This window comes from Lonchura striata, chromosome Z (genome assembly GCF_046129695.1).
Source record: "Lonchura striata isolate bLonStr1 chromosome Z, bLonStr1.mat, whole genome shotgun sequence".
Classification (NCBI taxonomy): Eukaryota; Metazoa; Chordata; class Aves; order Passeriformes; family Estrildidae; genus Lonchura; species Lonchura striata.
The window spans coordinates 8,230,124-8,249,028 of NC_134642.1; the positions used below are offsets into that span (position 1 = coordinate 8,230,124).

The following is an 18,905-nucleotide window of genomic DNA, read 5'->3' on the forward strand; positions in this document are numbered from 1 at the left end:
ACTCCTTAGTCATCGCAGCCCTTGATCTTTCTAGTATGGCCTGTCTTCCTTGTACTAATCCCCGAAATCAAGAGAAGTGCTGACAAAAGTATAATTACTCGGGCTGCTGTTTTATGGTATGGAGCATTTGGTGGCAGGACTGCTTGAAGGTGTTCCTAGTCCCCTTGCTTGCTTCTGGTGGGGAGACCACTTTGTTGTAAGCTGCTTGAGGAAATAATGCCCTAGCTTAAAAAAAAAAAACAACACACCTGAGACAGATCCATTCGTGTGCAGAGGAGACATTGGGAATGAAAACTGATTTCCAGGGAGAGACCCAGAAGCACAGCTGCCTCAAGGCTGGATTATCTCCAGACACTTGGTAGCCTTAAACATATGAATGTTCAGGGAGATTTCTGCTCCAGGAGGAACTCACTGTATTTTGTATGCTGAGCAACAGCCATAGCCAGCAATAAATTTGCTACCAAATGTGGTAATATTTCCATTAGGGAAGATGTGTTTTTATCTGGGTTCAGCTACGATAGCTTTATGCCCAGAGAGTTATCAATCAGCTCCTTCCTTTTTATTCTGCACTATCAAGTGTGATTGGTATTTTTGTCTCCGAGGTTAGAGACAAATATATTGTTTTTTCTTCCTAATACCATTAAAGCTTTGACATTTTGGCTTTGTGAGATACTTTATTTAATCAGAAAGGAATAGAAGGTATTTTATTTCTGCAAAGACTAGCAGGAGGCAAGAGCTGGTATTACCGAGCTTTGAGAACAGTTGCTATCAGGAAAATTATTCTCCAAATGGAGGCTGAGGGCACTGACCACAGTGAACTGAGCTGCGACATGTAATTTCATTACTTTGGCTGGGCTAAGCTGCCTGAGCTTATTGCTGCCTTCAGCAAGGGAGCACGTTGGCTCGCAGCCACAGTGGAGGGATGTAAAAGGCTTGAGGGCTGCTACAATTTTCTCAAGAGCCTAAAAAGTGTCCAATTGGTCCTTAGCTGATCACCTCTTGGTTTAAACAGATCACATACCACAATGATCTGAAAACACACTGGTTAAGCAGCATTGCTGTTACAGACTTGCTCTTGAAGAATTACCACGCACACAGGAAATCTGTTTGATTCCCACATATGTTTGGTTTTCAGACTTACAGGCTCCATGGTGGGGTAGGGGGAAAACCAACATCCAAACCATCATTTATTCCCTTGAGATCTGTGCTGCATTATTTTACTCTATGCAATCCTTTGTTCTTCATGAGGCTGTATATACCAGTACAGCATTTCTTCTCCTTCCTGGCTCTTTGAAAGTAAGAGAGTAGGATGAATAACAATCTTGCATGGTGGGTATGTATATCTGTCTGTAAACATTCATATGTGACTTTCATGTCTGTGAATTGTGCTGGGCAGATAATCATGAAAACTTGACAGTCTCTCCTTCAAAGCAGAACTGTGAGAAGCAATTACATACACTTTGAATACCAGCTGGACGAGCTTCCCACACCATAAAACACTGCATTTAATTTTTGAACCTGGAGGAGTTGCATTCTGCCATCTTTACTCTGTCTTCAAATAAGATTACTGCACTGTGCTCCAGGAAAAAAACCATGATGCTTATCTTTTGCACTACCTGCAGAATTCACTGACCTCTGTGATACACAGGGTAGGACTGAACGATCAATCATCTTTAATCTTTAAAACCTACCAGCAGAAAGAGGGAAGTGCATAGCTCCCTCCAATATGTGTTGTTCTGTTATCTGTGGCAGAATCCCTAGTATATAAGGATCTGAGCTTTATAAACTGCCTCATAAAATCCTACATTTATCATCAGTGTCGGTATTGGGTGTAACTAAATCAGCATGAAGAGTGGTTTAGCAACATGTATTAACACGACCAAGCAATGCAAATCACAGTTCCTGCAACTCATTTTGAGCTGTTCTTAGAACAGGGAGGAGCAATTCACAATAAAGGGTGAAAATCATCGGTTTTCCCCTTTTTGAGCTTTTACTTCTTGTTAATTAATTCATACTGTGCATTAGTTCTGGTTGGTGGATACATTTAGATGTTTTGTGTGTCTGAGAGCATGTCTTTACCTCCATTCACATTATGAAACAAGCACAACAAATATGCCTATTGACTGGGTATCTGCATTTGGTCATTTGAAAAATGTGTCACCATAAAGGTCACTTGGATGCTTGAGGACAGGAGGAAGGAAGGTGTAAGTAGAGACATACATTGCACCAGGGCTGTCAAGCGACAGAAGTTGTGCACAGGCTCTTTTGCACCCCCATAAAATCTGCTGCTCCACACTCTGCTGACAGAAATGTGGTTACTTGTTTTTTAACTCAAGGCATATACCTGTGCTCAGTCAGTTTCAAATTATCATTAATCAGCACTCCAAAACCACCCTGAAGTCTTCACACACTTGTTGCTGTAAGCCAGTCAGCCAGAACACAGAAAAAAAAATCTTGTGTGATTTAATTTTCTTGATCTGGAACATCAAAAGGAGTGTTAACTATGTGGACAAAAATCCTATTCTAATTTATCAGGACTTAAATACATGTTTTTATATCACTATTTGCATTTTTCGCTAAGTATATGTCCAGATAGCCAATGGAAGAACAATTCCTGCTTAAGTGCTGGCTACACTTGTTTATGTTTATGGCCAAGAATTACCAGTAAAACCTAGAATATGATAGAGGTAGAATTGGCAAAATTAAGGAAAAACTGTGAACGTTCTAAATAATGGCATTTTCTTGTGTCACTTCCTTCTAGGAAAGCTCTGGGAAGAGGGGTGTGTTTGCAGGGATTTTCACAAAGCCTGCTGAGAAGGGAGGTGTTACCTGGGAGGAACATGTTGTCCTCCACATCTATATTTTTTGCCAAAGATGAAGCAATTTGCCCTGAAACTTTGTTCCTCTGTATCACGTCAGGATTTTGCTCAACTTGCTCTGGTGCTGAGCTGAGCTGACAGCACACTGCTGACACTTGGGAAAAGGGGAGAGGGGCTGTGGTGCTATAAAACCCTGGGAAAAGGGGAGAGAGGTAGTGACACCGAGGGGCAGCCAAGTCTTCCTGGCAGCCACAAAATGCAGCATGGCAGAGGCAAGTTGTCTTGCATCACCCTCTGATCAAATTCAGTTGATGATCAGAGAGCTGGGAACAGTTGAGACCATCCTACAGAAATTTTTGTCCAAACTAAGGTTTGGAGACCATGAAGAGGATGGTCTTTCACTTCTGAAGAGATGAGCAAGTGCCATTAAAATGCCCAGAAAGAGCCCTTGTGTAAATTCTATTTGCCTTCTGCACTTAATTAAAAACAAAGTAATTGGCAAGATTCAACAAGGACACAAGACAATAATGTCTCACAACTAGGACATGGTATTAATATGTTTAAAATCCCTTAGAACAGCAGTTGCTTATTCCATTCTTAAATGTGTTAAGTACATTGCATGAAACTTTATTGATACATGGTACAAGTGCACATTGTGCCACCAGTCCATTGCATTGAGATTGGAGATAATTTGGCTTCTCAACTTGGCCTACTGTTCCACTGGCACTGTTTTCCCCAGCTCCTACCACTGGTAATTTCCTGCACAAATGGGCAATCCCAGCCTGCATTTTGAATCTGTATTTAGACTTTGGAAGATCTATCACGTAGTGTTGGTTAAAGTATCTGTTAGTTTTGCAAAAATAGCAAGCAGCTTAACATGTCTGGGTTTTGGCTTGGCTTACTTGTTTCTTTGCTTCACACAGAGACTCATGAGCAGCTCTTTTGATGCCATTGGCTTTTTCAACATTACTTACTATCTATTAATTTCATACTACCAGACTTCCTTGGCTGTTATGTATAAAATTACTTCCAAGTGACTAACTTGCAGACAAACAAATGAGGTTGGGCTCTGGACCAGGTAAGGGAGCACCAGCCAGGGTGTCTGGCACTGTGTTTTGTCTTTGCCTTAAAATGATGGGAGTTCATGCAGAAAAAAGGCAGGAGCATCTGTATGAAGTGTGACAGTGAGCAAAAGGTGCTGATATGATTCTGATCCCTGAAATCTATTCAGACAGTCTTTGATTGAGCTATTTGTGCAGCTGCAAAGTCAAAGAAAAAGTGGGCACAGAAAGAAGTAAATATAATTTCCTCATCCTTTGTTGTAGTAAATACCATTTCCTCATTTTTTGTTGTAGGGTATTTTTTCCCAATAAAGGAGTTACACAATAGATATAGACTGAATACACAACACAAACGGATTTCCAGTGACTCTCAAAAGCATTGCTTAAAAATGTCTGCCCCTAGGCATATCACTCAATGAATCCCAGAAGATGGAAACTTCAGACCTACCCTAACATTGAAGACATATAATAACCAGAAACAACAGGCCTTGAAAGCAACTTCAAAACCCTAGGAAATCTGGGAGTGAACTTTCTTTATTGCTCCTAATTACAGAATATTTCTTATCTTTCTCCTTATCTCAGTGGAAAAACATATTTTAAATGTGAGAAAGATATAAATAACAGGCCCAACTAAGTCATTACATTTTCCTGGTATTTTTCTCTTTTTTTCTCTACCTCTTTTTTTATATCTTGGCTGTTTCTTATTAAAAATGCTTGCTTTCTACTTAATTTTCCTTTCTCTATTTTCATTCCTAAAGCCAAAACAAAGAACAGTGGCTACCAGCTAAGGTCCTTCGTAATTCCTTTGTTGACACTTTTCTTAGCTTTCTTCTTGCTTCTCTTAACCTGAAATAGAAATGTTAATCAAATAAAAACAAAGGGTAAACATTATGTTCTCCCAGTTCTTCTAGCTTACTCCTAAGCAGTTAGTAGCTATAGCTGTATCAGCCATACCTGATTTGATGTAGCAAGAGTCAGGGTTCCTCAGCAACAAGGTATAAGGAGTAGGTTCCACTTTTGTCCAGGATATTAGCCCAAATGTGCAGTACAGCCCCTCCCATGCTCCTTCCCGCCTCCCCTTTGTGCCAGTGCCCATGCTGTGCAGAGGGAAGAGAGACAGCTGTTTGGGTAACAAATCAATTTAATGTCACATGAAAGAATGCAGAACCAAAATCTGAGCTAATAGGTTTTACTTGACAGTTTTGCCAGGCTCAGCACAGGTAAATTAGTAACCAGGGCCCAGCTTCTGGATGGCAGAGTGCACGGGTGACCGTAACCCACATCTCTGACATCTCTGAGATGTGAACCTGAGTGACCAACAGACCTCTACCATCATTATTTCCTATCATGCTCCATTACCCTGAGACTACCAGGAATTTTGGACACTTCCTTTCTTGCTTTAGAATTTCCCTTGATATTAAAGCATTGCAAATTTACACCAGAAAATCTACAGAGAAGAAGTTGTTCCCATATTATTTCATCTTTCATTTTGAAATCAAATTGTTTCATCTGTAATTGAATATATGTGTTTTTTAGTGTTAATTAACAAATACTAATTTTCAAAATGAGAAGACCTTCAGAAAAAAAACTTTTGGCTAATGGATAAAAGCTTGATCAACTTGTTAATTTTAGTTACAAAATCAGTGTTTAATCACAGGAACTGAAGCTCTTTTGTTGTAAGTAGTTTTTGTTAAGCGATGGAAAATTTTCAGTATTATATAAAAATAAGCTCAATTTGCTCTGCTATAAGACTTGTGCTTCCTCTTCTTCCCAAAATTTTTTTTTTTTTTAAATTTTCCTTTATGATCTGGCAGTTCGGCAGAAACACGAATAAAGAACTTCTAAGGAGGGGAATGTTTTAGACAGATAAAAGACATCTTTTCCTGATAGCCAAACCTCTTGATGCACTTTGAAGGCAGTAATCATCAGTCTTTGAATTTTTCTTTCCTTTTCGGGGAGGACAGCTAGATGGAGATGCTTAAAATGACCTTTTAAAATGATCTTTGTAAGTATATTGTCAAAGACTAGCCTTGGTTCCTTCCAACCTATCTTTTATTTTTCCTTTTGTTACTCCCTGGAACAGAGCTCTTTGTCCCCAAAGGGGTTTGATAGTAGCAAATTGCTCATATCAGCTTAGAAAAACTCATCCTCTCCTGTACTGTATGTCCTTTTATTTAATTTATAATAGTGAGGCAATTGGATCCTTGGCTTTGTTCTCTATATAAAGTAACAGAAACCTAATAGGAGCAACCAGTGGAAAGGAAAACCTTACTCTAGGGCAGGGAAAAAAATGTCCCTGTGACAGACATCACAGTGGGAAATCATGACCTGGTTTAGCTTCAGTCAAGGAGTGGTTATTGGGGCGACTTAGTTCAAGAAGCAAGTTACATCAGGTTTTTGCATTTTTTGGGAGTGAGAAGGACAAAAGATGTCAGCACAAAGAAAAAAAAAAATCACACAAGGAGAAGAAAGCAGTCTGCTTTCACTTTTTATTTCACTTTTTATTCACAGTATATTTCCACTGCTGGCTTCTCATTTTGCACATTCATGGTTGTCCAAGTGTTGACAGGAATCAATTGGCTTGTCATTACTTGAGATAGATGCCCTGTACAGGAACAGGAGCAACTATGAGATTCATGCTTTAACATTAATATTGCTTTTCTATCAAGGTTCAAAGCTGGGAGTGTACAGGTGTTAGCTGGGTAACTCAGCAGAAATAACAGTCAAAGGTAGTTACAGACATTGGTACAAGTTAAAGAATCCCACTAGTCTTGTGATCCTCTCCAAGTAAACTGTGTGCATGGAAAGTAACTGAACTAGAATGCTATTCTGATTGATAAAAAGGCAGACTTTTCACTCACTACTCTGATGATCCATTCCCCTCTTCTCAGGCCACACTGTGATCAGAGACATGCACACATAAAAGAGACAGGTCTGTGACTACTGTCTTTTACAATCAAGTTTGTCACAAGAAAAATCTTCTGTAATTCCACTTCTTAATTTGTTTTTGTAAAGCATCATATTAAGTTATTCTTCTACTAAAAAATGTAAGGAAAATAAGAAAACATCATAAAATACTGTAATAATGCAGGCAATAAAAATGTAAGGTCCATACAGGAAGAATGCAAGCTTAGTATAAGTTTCTAAATGTCTTAATCCACTATTCTCAAACCCTACATTTGCTTTTCCTGTATTAACAACAGAACACTTTTGTTACCTCTCTGGTTTCATATTTATTCATGACTAGCACATGTTACTCCACACCAATAGTTTGATATTGGTATTATATGTATGAAAACCACGTAATCAGAAATGATTCCTGTGATTGGTGATGACTCCATTAAACAATTTTCATTACTTTGATCTTTTTGGAAATGTAAATGCATTTTCAAAAAACATAAAAACAATATATTGAGTTTTAGTTTCTTCATTATTCTTAATGTACTCCATTATTGATGTTGCCTCATTGACCTTGTCCCCTGAGGTAAGCACTGCTGACACCTTTTTTATTATTTTTCTCATTAATAAACATGGCCTTCTCTAGGCCATGCACTTCTTCCGCCATGTAGAGTGGATAAAGCGTCTTTTATCATTCATTTTTTATTCATTGATTGTTGATTCTAAGTCTTTCCATGCCATCTTCCTACGAAAAGACCACTGGACTGGTTAGTTTCTTAATTTTGTAAGCATGCACATAACTGAGCTGTTGGTGTAAGACTTACAGGCTCCATATTTGGACACTGGTAAGTGAAAACACAAAATATTTGTTGCTGTTGTTTTGCCTATGAGCAAAGTATGTTATTAATGTAACTTGCTAGTAATATCTCATTGTAAAATACAAATGCTGACCCAGCATCAGAATGAGAGGAATCCCTACCACTTTTGCAATCCTTCTCCAAATCCACCATGTCCCTTATCCTTTTAGCAAACTTTCTAACAGGCTGTGCTGTGACATTTAATAGACTAGACTGCAGATGTCTAACTAATGGTTAGACATTAACCTACAGTGTAGCTCCCCTAAATCTGTTATTCCAGATTAGGAAATGAAATGGAAAATATTCTCTGTGACCTTTACAGTGCTCTTAGCCACACAGATCCACCAAAGGCAGAGAAAAAGACCTTCTTCCTCTGCCACGTCATCCAGACATGCACTTCCCCTACTCTACATCATCTAAATGCAGATGTCTGTGTAGCATTTACTTAGCTCCCTCTTCTCCTGTCTTAGGCATACAAACATGGTAAATACAGGGACAGTTTTAAAGTCTCTGAGTGTATAATTGCCATGTTTATCCATAATGATATAGGAAGTCTTCAGCCCAAAGAAACCCAAAAAACCCCAAGGTCAGGAGATAAAACTCCTTGACTATTATAATTTAGTTTCACTGCCTCTGTAATTGCAAAGTGAAGTCAATGCATTTTCTCTGCCTGATGGGGAGGATACAAAAGTAAAAGGTCAAGGCTTTATCCATCTGTGGTTCTGTCACTCACCTACTGTATAATCTTGCACAAATCACTTTGAGCAGTTGTGTATCAGGTTCCTAACTAGGACAGTTAATGGCATCTTCCTGCTCTGCAAATAATTTTACATCTATGTCAATTCTAGTAGCTTAATAATGTTAATCAATATTAATTTACTGGACAATGCTTTTAGATGCCTTTTGTGTGCTTACTTTTCTGTACTAAGGTTTCCAAAACTGTTTTTATTGTCATGACTGTAAAATGTATTTTAAATCTTTATTTTTATTATGTTATTTTCCCAAAATTGGTAGTGAAAAGGGATTTTTTTTCAGCAATGTGTGCTCTTTTCCTCTAATGCTGGCTTATATCAATGATGAGTGATTTGAAAAGTCACGCCATCATAGCAATATAAAGGTGTAGCTTGAAACCTTGACTTTATTCAGAATTGTTCACAGTTGCACTCATTCAACCCAACTATTTTTTACTTTATTCTCTCATCTATTCATTCTCTCACGCACCCTGCTACTGACCTATTCCCTGTATTATGTATCGGTTTGCAAACCTCTGGGCATGTTCAATGCCCTTTTCACTGACTTACTAAAAACCTACCACCTGTTCACTCACTCACTCTTGGACAGACCTGCCCTCAGCCTCAGACCTGGCTTCTGAGACAGTTTTAGTCTCTCTCAGTCCTGACTCTGCTCCTGTATCTTCTATCCTGCAGCCTATTTGTTTGTGAGTTTAATTAAGGACTGCAGGTTTAAGAGCACCATCAGTTGTTACAGCTTTCTTTAACCCCTTTTTCTTTCTTAATTGCTTATTTATTTTTCCTGGCACAGATTTGACACAGCTTGCCTAGACTTAAAATACCTGTCTGTATATTCAACCCCAACACATTGTCTGAAGTAAATGTGTTAGGACTGAGGCAGTCTTTATATACTATTACTTTGCAGAAAGCATTATGTGTCCTTTTGAAGATTAGACTTTATTATGCTTATAGTAAAGGTTTTTAAAAGCATGTTTCCTCCATGTCCTTGGAATACCCATTATGGAATTGATGTGGACATGTATTAACAATTGTTCATTATTTGATCTCATTGCAACAGCATGCAGCATTTGGGAGATTATTATATTTTTTTGGAAAACAAAATCAGTTATAATTACTATGAGGACCAGTGTCTTCAGCCCTACATCACTAGCTCAGATTAATATACAACCCAGATTAGCATTACAGACCTCTGGAAACTTCTCAAATCTGTGTCAGAGGCCATTTGTTTTTTATTCCTGTGAAATAAATGACTTATAATTGTAACCAAAAGGAATTTTCAGTGGTGCAATTCATGGTACCAGCTGTAAGTTCCCAACACTGTTATTACTAGTGTTTTCTTTTTCCCATCAAATCCCATTTGGTAATATATACTTGAAAGAAGGGTCTAAATGTGATTGAGAATTTGCCATTTGACAAGGTACAAATATCAATTCCTTGTTTCACCTCCAACCTTCAAGTCTGTAAGACTCTCCAGGTTTCACTGAGAATGGAGATTGAAAGCTACTTCATAAAAATTAACAATATAATTCTTAAAAGGTAATGACGTATTACTTGGATAGAGTCAGAAATAATGGGAATTTTGTGTTTGTGCTAGCCTTTGCTCCAGTTCCCTTGTGCCACTCCCTGGTTTTGGAAATTTGTACAGACTGCAGGCTTCATGGGGAAACCTGACAAAATCCCTGTGATTTTTCTACTCAGAGCTAAGAATTGCCCAAGTCTAGATTCTGTAAAATGAGAGATTAAAAAAGCATCTTTGTTTCTTCCCTTGTAATATAATTTCATAGTTGTATTCCCTCAGGACATGCTTAAAGTCTTGTCTACACTGGAGGGTTTTGTCAGCATATTAATACCAGCAGTGAGTCCCAGTGGAGATGCAGGTTAATCTTCTGATGGTATAAATTATGGCAATTTACCAAATACAGTATGATAAGGATTTTTTACCATGCTACTGTATTTTCAGCAAGGATTTTCTGGCACGGGTTCATTTCACCCTCTCATTTATGCCCCTTTCGGACTCAGGTTAATCATCAGAAGTGGTTCTGCCCCTTCCTTGCAGACCATGTCTTCTCAGCCGCTCCTGCTGCCATCTCCCAGATGATTATGGGTATGATTACTTTCTTTTCCATGCTTCACATCCAATGTTTTGATGGCATTACGACCATATTTGATGTCAATGGCGTGATGAACACTGGTTATCCATTGTTAAGATGGACTGTTACATCACCATTTTGAAAATGTAGTGCAGGAAAACTCGTTTCCCACTGTTTACCACACAACAGACTGTTTGCCGGCTATGCTAGTAGCCTCCTTCAGATGCTACCATTTCGTAGACCCTGAAATATCAAGGTTGCTTTGCATGTAACTTCCTTAATCTGAAGTTATTACCATGCCTCCATGCTTTAAGAGGCTAGATCTCCTCAATGATTTCTTCCTGATGTTATTTCTTACCTACAGCTAATATGAATTATTAGAGATTGACTAGCATGTTATTGTAAAAATACAGTATTGTGAAATGCCGGAATTTAAAGGTCAGGCAGTAAAGCAAGTGCTATTGTCTGACAAGCTAAATATTTTGTCCAGTCTTGCTTCAATGACTACTGCTAACCAAACTATGGCAATTTCATGACACTGGTATCACCTGTTCCGCAGCAATAAAACAAACCAAACCCCAATCCAAAACCAGAGACCCATGTGTCGGTCCATGCCATTCATCTGAACAGTCACACCAGGCGTGCAGGGACATGACGGTAATCAATAGCTCATCAGTGACTCAGCAGGATCACCGCGGGTGAGATCTGTGCATTTACTGACCTATTTTCTGTCCTCCTTTCATATACCGCCGAGCAGTCACCTAAGCGCACCTATGCCTCTAAGGTGCAGTAATTCTAGTAGCAACGGCTTATGACACGAGTTATTTCACTCCCATGGTACCAGGCTGGATCCCAGGTGCGGTTTTCCCTGCGGTCTGCGGCGAGCGGATCCCCCGTGCCCGCGGAGGGGCGGAGGAGGAGCGGCGGAACGCGACAAGCGGCGCTGGGTGCGAGGGCGGCGGCGGCTCCGGCCCGGCCGAGCCGCGGGACGCCGCACCTGCTTTCGGCAGGGACAGCCCCAGGGACGGGCGGGGGCAGCGGTTCCGCCGCCGCCGAGGCCGGCTGGTGTCCCAGCGCCGCCGCCGTTAACGGGGCCGCGCCGCCCGCGGGGGAAGGGCCGAGCACCACCGAGCTGAGGGCGGCTCGGGCCCCCGCCAAACCCCCGGGAGCCAGCCCAGCCGGGCCCGCCCCCAGCTCCGCTCGGCCGCCATACTGCGGGGCGACCCAAACTTGTTACACCTCCTCCTCCTCCTCCTCCTCCTCCTCCTGCCGCCGCCGCCGCTCCCGCCGCCGGCCTGCCCCCAGCGGCGCGGGAGGAGGGGGCTGCGCCGGCCCAGCCCCAGCCGCGGGGAGGGCGCCGAGGCGGGCGGGGGCCGTGCGAGGGGAGCGCCGCAGCGCCCCGCAGGTAGGAGCGCCCGGCGGGGCGGGCCGGGCCGCGGGAGGCGGCGGGCGGGAGCGTTCCGTCGCTGGGGCAGCGACCGTCCGGCCCCGCCGAGGTGGGGCTGCGGGAGCCGGGCGCGGGCGGCGCGGCCGCCCCTACGGAACGCAGCCCGTCCTGCCGCCTGACGGGGCCCGGCCGCCGCCGCGCTCGGGCGGGGGGCGAGGGCGCTGGCAGCCCCCGCCGGCCACGGGGCCGGAGCGAGACGAGAGGAGGAGCCTGCAGCCGTAGCAAATGAGCGAGGGCTGCCAGGTTTATAAATCTGCTTTTCCTCCCCCCCCTCCGAGCCCCGCTGACTCCGGCGGCGACGGGCGGGCGGCTGCGGCTCCGCCAGGTGCGTGCCCGGGGTGGCGGTCGGGGCCCCGCCGTCCGCGCCTGCCGCACCTGCCGCGGGGGCGGGGGCGCGGCCGAGGGTGGTGAGGATGGATGCGGGGCGTTCTCGCCCGGCTGAGGAGCAGTCGGTTTCCAAGGGCCAGCAGCTCAGGTTGCCAGGAGTGTGTCCCGGCGCTTCGGGGAGGCCGCTGTCTGCTGGGAGCCGCCGTCCCTCGCTGAGCGAAGAGCCGTGCGCGATACCGGGTGCTTGCTGTCGGGTAACCGGCTGCACGTGTTCTGAAGCGCTGTTATGTGCTGCTTTATTTTTTAGCTGTCAGGAGAGTTTGAATCGGGTCTCCGCGGAGGTGCTGAGTTTGCAAGGTACGTGTGAAGAGAGTGTCTTCTGTCCCCATTTGCCTTTTCGGCTAATTCCGAGAGGATGTCTTCACTGCTTCCCGGAGGTGTGGGTTATTGCGTGGTGTTTTCTGCGTATACACAAATACGCATCATGGGCGTTTAAGGGAGAGGATTTGAGTGGATGAATGCAGCCGTGGTAACTTCATTGTTGCAGGTCCTTTCTATTACATGACTGCCTTTAGCAGGGAGGGGAGTAGAATTTTGATCCTGCCCTGGTGTAGTCCGGAACCTGATGGATCTGTAGATTGAAGGGATTTTTGAAGTCTGCTTTCCGGTTTAATGCTGAAACATTTTCCTATTTTCCTTCATGTCTTTATTGTCATGTACCTCTTACGGAGAGTTACTTCGGCTTAAAAATGTTTAAACCTTTAAGTTTATAGCACTCAGGTATTTCTAGTAGCTCTGAAAATCAATGTAGCAATAATGCATCTTTTTTAAACAAAATTAGAATTCTCACAGTAATTAGCACACGTCTTTTGAATGCTGTGTGCCCATCAGGCTCAGAAATAGCTACTGATCTCATACTCCCTTTTGGATACCTGTATGAAGGTTTTGTTAGAGAACAGTTTAATGACTTCTTTTATTAGAAAGAGTGCGAGCTCAGGCAATTACGCAAGTGCGCCTAAAGGAAGCTGTGCTGGCTGCGTGGATGGCGAATGTGGAGGCCGAGCCGGAGTGGGAGTATCATTTACAAACGGAGTCAGAAAGGGGCATTGTAAGGGAGAGCCGAGTGGCTCGTGTCGGGTGAAACACTGTACGTAGGGAGGAGTGTTTGTACCGTGTGCTGCCTGGGACGAGCAGGCCATGTATGGATGGCCACTCATTCTTTCTGGTAGCAGAGATGAGTTATAGGTGGCTATTTCCACTGGAAGCAAACGGATGGCATGGGAATGTGTTACTGCGTTTATATTCTTAGAGGATTGACAGATGAACTCTGTCTTTACTATCATCTCTTGGTGTGTAGAGGGAGTATTTCACCATCTCTCTCCTCCTCTGAAATGATTACATTATATACCTTTATCTGTGATCCAGGATTGCTACAGAGTCTGCTGACAAAAGCTGCTTCCATTCATACCTACCAAAATAGGTCTATACTGGTTTTTAAATTTCTCTTGTGTTTTTTTAAGAAGCAAAAACCATTGTAGCTAGTGGGGAGGGCAGTAGCTACTTCCACAACAAATTAAGTGTTTGATATGAATGGTTCTGTTTCGAAACTCGAACACTGATTCATAGGTTTTTCTGGACACTTAAGTACAGGTGTGCCCACAGGCTTAATTTAATATGCTGTGTTGCCATCTCTCTGCTGGTATTATGATTCAGTCTCCTCTCCTCCCCCCCAGCCCAGTCCCTGCATAAACAGCTATCACATTGAACACTTGATAACTTTTCTTGTTAACCTTGTATGGATACAGCAGTACCCTGCCAAAATGTGTGGATTTATACCACTAAGAGGTCCTGCAAACAGAAGAGATGTTCTGGATGCCCTGGCGCATCCCATATTGGCCTGCCTCCTGAGCAGCTGAGCCTCAAAGTTCCCTGCTCCATGCAGCCTTTTGCTGGGGCGAGCTGGAGAACTCCAGAGGATCTGTCATTTGCTGAAGGCCACTTGGGTGGAGTTGAAGGCTGCACTGTGCTTGCTCTGCAGCACACTCTTGTCCTCTCTCCTAGCTGTTTTAGGGGGTGTGTGCTAAATGAATATTTTTGTTTTAAAATGCATTTTCCTAGCTGTTCTCTTGCAGTGAAGCAAGTGGGAGGTCTCTTTCAGTCCATGTCAAAATCAGTTCTTATTCTGGGCTGCTAGCATTAGATTTAATACTTGCATATGTCACCTGCTTTGCAGAAGGTGTTGAATAAGTTGATAGGTGGTTGTTCCATAATCTCATTTTTAAGGATGGCTTTTTAAAATAGGACTCTAAATCAGTAGAAATAAAATCTTGGAGCATTTCTATCATACTTACATTACCTTGGAACTCCACCAATTGTTTTTAGCTTTGGTTTTCTCCAGGAAAAAGGGAATTCCAAGCTAGTTGTTGCAATAGGGATTTTGTAGGTAACCAGAATATAAAGTTCTGAATGTGCAGAGGTGAAGTTACTTACGCCAGGTTTTGCTGTGCAAAGGTAATGAAATAATTACCAAAGTTGACTAACATGTCTTTTAAGCCTCCAGTGCTTCCAAATGTTGGGTCTTGTTGAATTCTTATTCTGTGATTTAAATGAGTTGAAAAGTAGCTTCTGAAGGTATATGACCATGAAAGCATTATTCATGATGGGTGGTGATCTACTATGAGTCTTACTAAACTAAAAATCAAGTACTTGTAGACATGACTGAGACAATTTTTCACAGTATTTTAAATTCTGGGTAGCATGTAAGAGTAAGGCTGGAGATTTAAAGAAACAAAAACAAGGAAAGCAGATAGGAAACTTTCATTGTGGTAATATTAAACAGTTTGGTGAGGGAGTGTTCTCTGTTGTGTCTTATACTCAGTTGCTGTATGCTATGTTAATTAACTGAAGAAAGGTATGCTCATTTGGGAACCTGCATAATAAACAAGGAGCTGGGAAGTGCTTTTGGCCTTTTGTTTGGTTGCTTTTTCTCTAAAGTTTTCTGCCTCCTTTTTTCTAACTAGTCATTTCTCTGATGATAAAGCATTATTTTCTAAGGTTTTCTTCATCTGGCTTTGCTTAGTAGTCGTGTGCTTGAGTGTCTAGGTAGATAGATAAAAGAAATGTATTGAAAAGCATGAGAAAACTTTACTTGTGTCCTGAGCTTGGGAGGATGAAGTGGCTGAAGAGCTGCTTTTCAGTGGAGCATACAACTCAACTTCTGGTTGAGTACCAGGTGGAGCTTGGGAATGCCAAAAGGCACCACTGAAGCTTCCATTTGCAGTTAACTTGCCAGTGTGTTGATACAGCTGTGCGGGATAGATGTGGAAGCTGTTTTAATTGTTTTCCTTCTGATACGGAGGTTTTGTCCTTGTTTCTTGGATGATTTGATGAAAGGAACCAAGAATTACTTTTCCTGTTCTCATAGCTCTGCAGCTACAAAGAGAAAAAGTAGAACCTCCTATTTCAGACTAATGTGTGCTGTCATCCAGGATTGGGAAGTTACAGATCTTGCTGTCCAGAACTGAATTAATGAGGTCTTACATTTAATTGTATTCTGGCCAAAAAGCTTTTATATTCTTTTATCTTCCTGTAAAGTTCCAGGAATGCAAAAGCCTGTTTAGCTTCTGGGTGTGCTGCTGTAGCCTGGTTTCACCATGAGGGAAGATGCTGCCTGCAGTTACAAGTGTGTTGAGCGCCTCTTCTAGCCAAGGGTGTCCAAGAGCTGCTCTGTTTCCTCCTGCTCCCTGTAACACCAAGTTGTGGTGCAGCAAGCTTCTAGGCATGTCTGTGTTTTTGAAAACAAAATTAATAAACATACCAGAACTTAATTTCTGTAAATGTAGTGCTTTCCCTTTTTGTATTATGGGATGGAGGAGGAAAATAAGACTTGTATTGAATGAAGGGTCATGAGTGTTTTTTCCACTACTGTTACTCCGAGACTTTGGACATATAAGTCTTTCAAAGCACCAGACAGCAGCCTTTACTTCAAGAGTGTGTTGTTCTGTACTGAGGGAGCCAGTTCTTGTGGTCTGGAGGAGGGGAAAAAAACAGATGACAAAATAATAAAGAACTGTAAACAGATTACAATCATAATAAAAAAATCTGTAGATGTAAGCAGATAAGGAACTTAAGAACCTTTATAAAGATTGTTCATATAGTTAATTGAAGCCCATGTATGAAGTTTAGGTCCAAGTTTGTTGGTACAAGTTAATAGTGGACACTTTTTTTTTGTCTTTCTCTGCTCTTCCACCTATTTCTGTCTCTGTTAATGTACAGCACTGAACTCATAATCCACTAGGCATTTTCTGAATTGATCCTCTTAAAAAAATTAGTATTAGCCTATATATGAAGCAGAGTAAAGAGGATTGAGCATTGCTGCAAAATTAGTACCTGTTGGCCTCATTGCAAGGACAGGCAGGTTCCCCGTTTCTTGTATGGAGCCTGGTTGTGTGTTCTGCTGCAGGATTGTGCAGGCTGAGCAGATGTGTAGGTGATAAAGCACTGTTATGGAAGTGACTTGGAAATATATGGAATTAGCAGACTGGGAAATTGTGATGTTGTTACTGCATCTGATTTCTCAGCTGGGAGACAGAAAAGAATATGCAAAGCAGGAGAGGTTATATGGAGATGGCCAGTTCTACTGGGAAAGCAGGGAGGAGAGGAAAAGCTTTTACAGACTTGGTTAGCTCTTTTCTGGTGTGCAACAGAGAGACCAAAGGTTGTCTGGAACCTAAAGCAGGTCTGACAGAACTGCATCAAGGTGAGACAATGGGGAGGCTGGAGTTCCCTGTGCCTGAGTGAAACCTCCAGGTCCATACAGATTTGCATACATTGCAAATGGCAGAGACAAGGAGTAGGGGGAAGAATGCATGAAACCTGATTATAGTTCTTGCTTTGTTGAAGAGCAGTTTTCACAGCCAGCCTTTAACAGTATTTGAGTTTTTTTCCTTCTCCCAATATAAAGCAGCCATTCTTCTTGCCCCAAATAATTGATTTATAAGTTCATGCTCAGTTGTGCTTTTTTTTTTAATAAACAAATGAGGCTGTATGAACTTTGCCATTGAATATACAAAGAGATGAATAGAAATGTGGAGGATTTTTGTTTTTATAGAATGTCTTTGCTCTCATTTCCACTGAAAGAGATAATGAGTTATGATTGTGTGTTACTGGAGAAACAATGCAGGATGTGGGGAAGGGACCTAGAGATGTGGACGCTCCTGGATTTGTATGTGAATTCTCTCTCTGTGTAAATTTTATGTGTTCTGGGGAGAATGGAGTAGTATAGACTTCTTAAAAAACAAAGTGCACATTGAATGATGTCTTAAATCAGTATGCTTGACATTGGTTAGGTTTGTTGTAATTAAACTCATAAGTCTGGAATACTTCAAAAGGAGCTGTTGTTTGTTTTGCTGAGCATGATACAGACTGGTCAAAGTTTGTATGAGGATACAGTTAATCCAGTAATTTATCTCCATAAAATGCATTACTTTACCTTTCTGGTTTGCAAATAATTTCTTGTGACAGTAGGAAAGACTAAACTGGGGCAAAACCATGTAGTGTTTGAGACTGTCATATGCAGATGGATAACACTGGTCTGTTTCCTGGAATTACAGTAACTTATAAGAATGTATGTCAATACAGTATTTTACATATACTCTTCTCTGTGCTTTCACCTCATCTAGTAATGCTTGAATTTATTCAGAAGATACTTATTAAGTCACATTTAAGAAATAATCCAGTTGTTAATGCAAGTTGAACATTCGACTGTTTCATAAAATCAGGTGGGACTCCTTTTGTTTGTCTGAGGATGTAAAGAAGACAGTTTGTGGGGGGGGGGGTCATTGGATCAGCTGATACGATGACAGGCTTTGGGACAATCAATATGCTCTCAACCTAATCTTATAAAATATTTATTGCCCTTCTTTCTGAGCCCCATCTTGGATGTTCTCAGTAGACTCTCTTAATTCATGCCAGACATTGCAGTGTGGGCCATGAGATACTGCCATGTCTGAATCTGTACTTAGTTTGAGTATGGTAAGAACTGTCTGCAAAGCATTTAAGAACAGAAGAGTGGTCTGCACACAGAAGTTAATAATCAGGCCCTTGTCTTGCAAGCAGGTTTGTGTGGGTGGAATGTAGCTGAAGCTGGGCATATGCCTGCAGAGGTTGCCCTCTAGTACAGGGACTTGCACAAGTATATTCTTCTGACCTCTCAAAGTAATGACAAAAAACCAAACCAAACAACCCCCCCACAAGACAACAAGACGATAAATGACAGCAAAACAATCCAAACCAAACAAAAACACACACACACACAACCTCCCGAAAACAAAACCCCCCAGTAACAAGCTTTAGTTGTCTGCAGACTTCAGGAGTCTGCTGGACCAATGCTGTGCTCACAGTGTTTTTGGTTTTTTTTTTCCTCATATATCTGTTTTTTCTTTTCACTAAAAGTGCCTGAAATGGCCAGAGGCAAGAAATTCAGGCATTCCTGTTTCCACTGAGGAATTGCATATAATTACTAAGGATTTACTCTAGGTGCAGATGTACGCGCACAGAGATCCCCATCTGTGTATGGCTGTAGAGTACTCCACCTGAAGTGCCCATTTGTCAGAAAATTATTCATTGATCAGAGCTGGAGGTGTAAAGAAAATA

The 18,905-nt window shown here is 41.9% G+C and overlaps 1 protein-coding gene and 1 long non-coding RNA gene across 9 annotated transcripts in view; one reads left to right on the top strand and one right to left on the bottom strand.

Moving 5' to 3' along the window:
- Nucleotides 1-6,355: 6,355 nt before the first annotated feature.
- On the bottom strand, nt 6,356-11,460 carry LOC110470633 (uncharacterized). The gene is made up of 2 exons (XR_002465464.3): nt 11,199-11,460; nt 6,356-6,485 (listed from the first exon to the last, which is right to left on the bottom strand). It is a non-coding gene; the product is annotated as an uncharacterized LOC110470633 (long non-coding RNA).
- Nucleotides 11,461-11,811: 351 nt separating this feature from the next.
- The window catches only part of SEMA4D (semaphorin 4D), a 95,133-nt gene continuing 88,039 nt past the window's right edge, over nt 11,812-18,905 (top strand). For 6 of the 8 annotated variants that reach the window (XR_013341614.1, XR_002465461.2, XM_021530413.2 and 3 more), the window contains exons 1-2: nt 11,812-11,882; nt 12,559-12,608. The gene's annotated coding sequence lies outside the window, so the exon portion shown is untranslated. Of the gene's footprint in view, nt 11,883-12,231; nt 12,250-12,290; nt 12,609-18,905 lie in introns of those variants that run through there. The other 2 variants (XM_021530412.3, XM_077790199.1) reach the window with 2 other exon arrangements.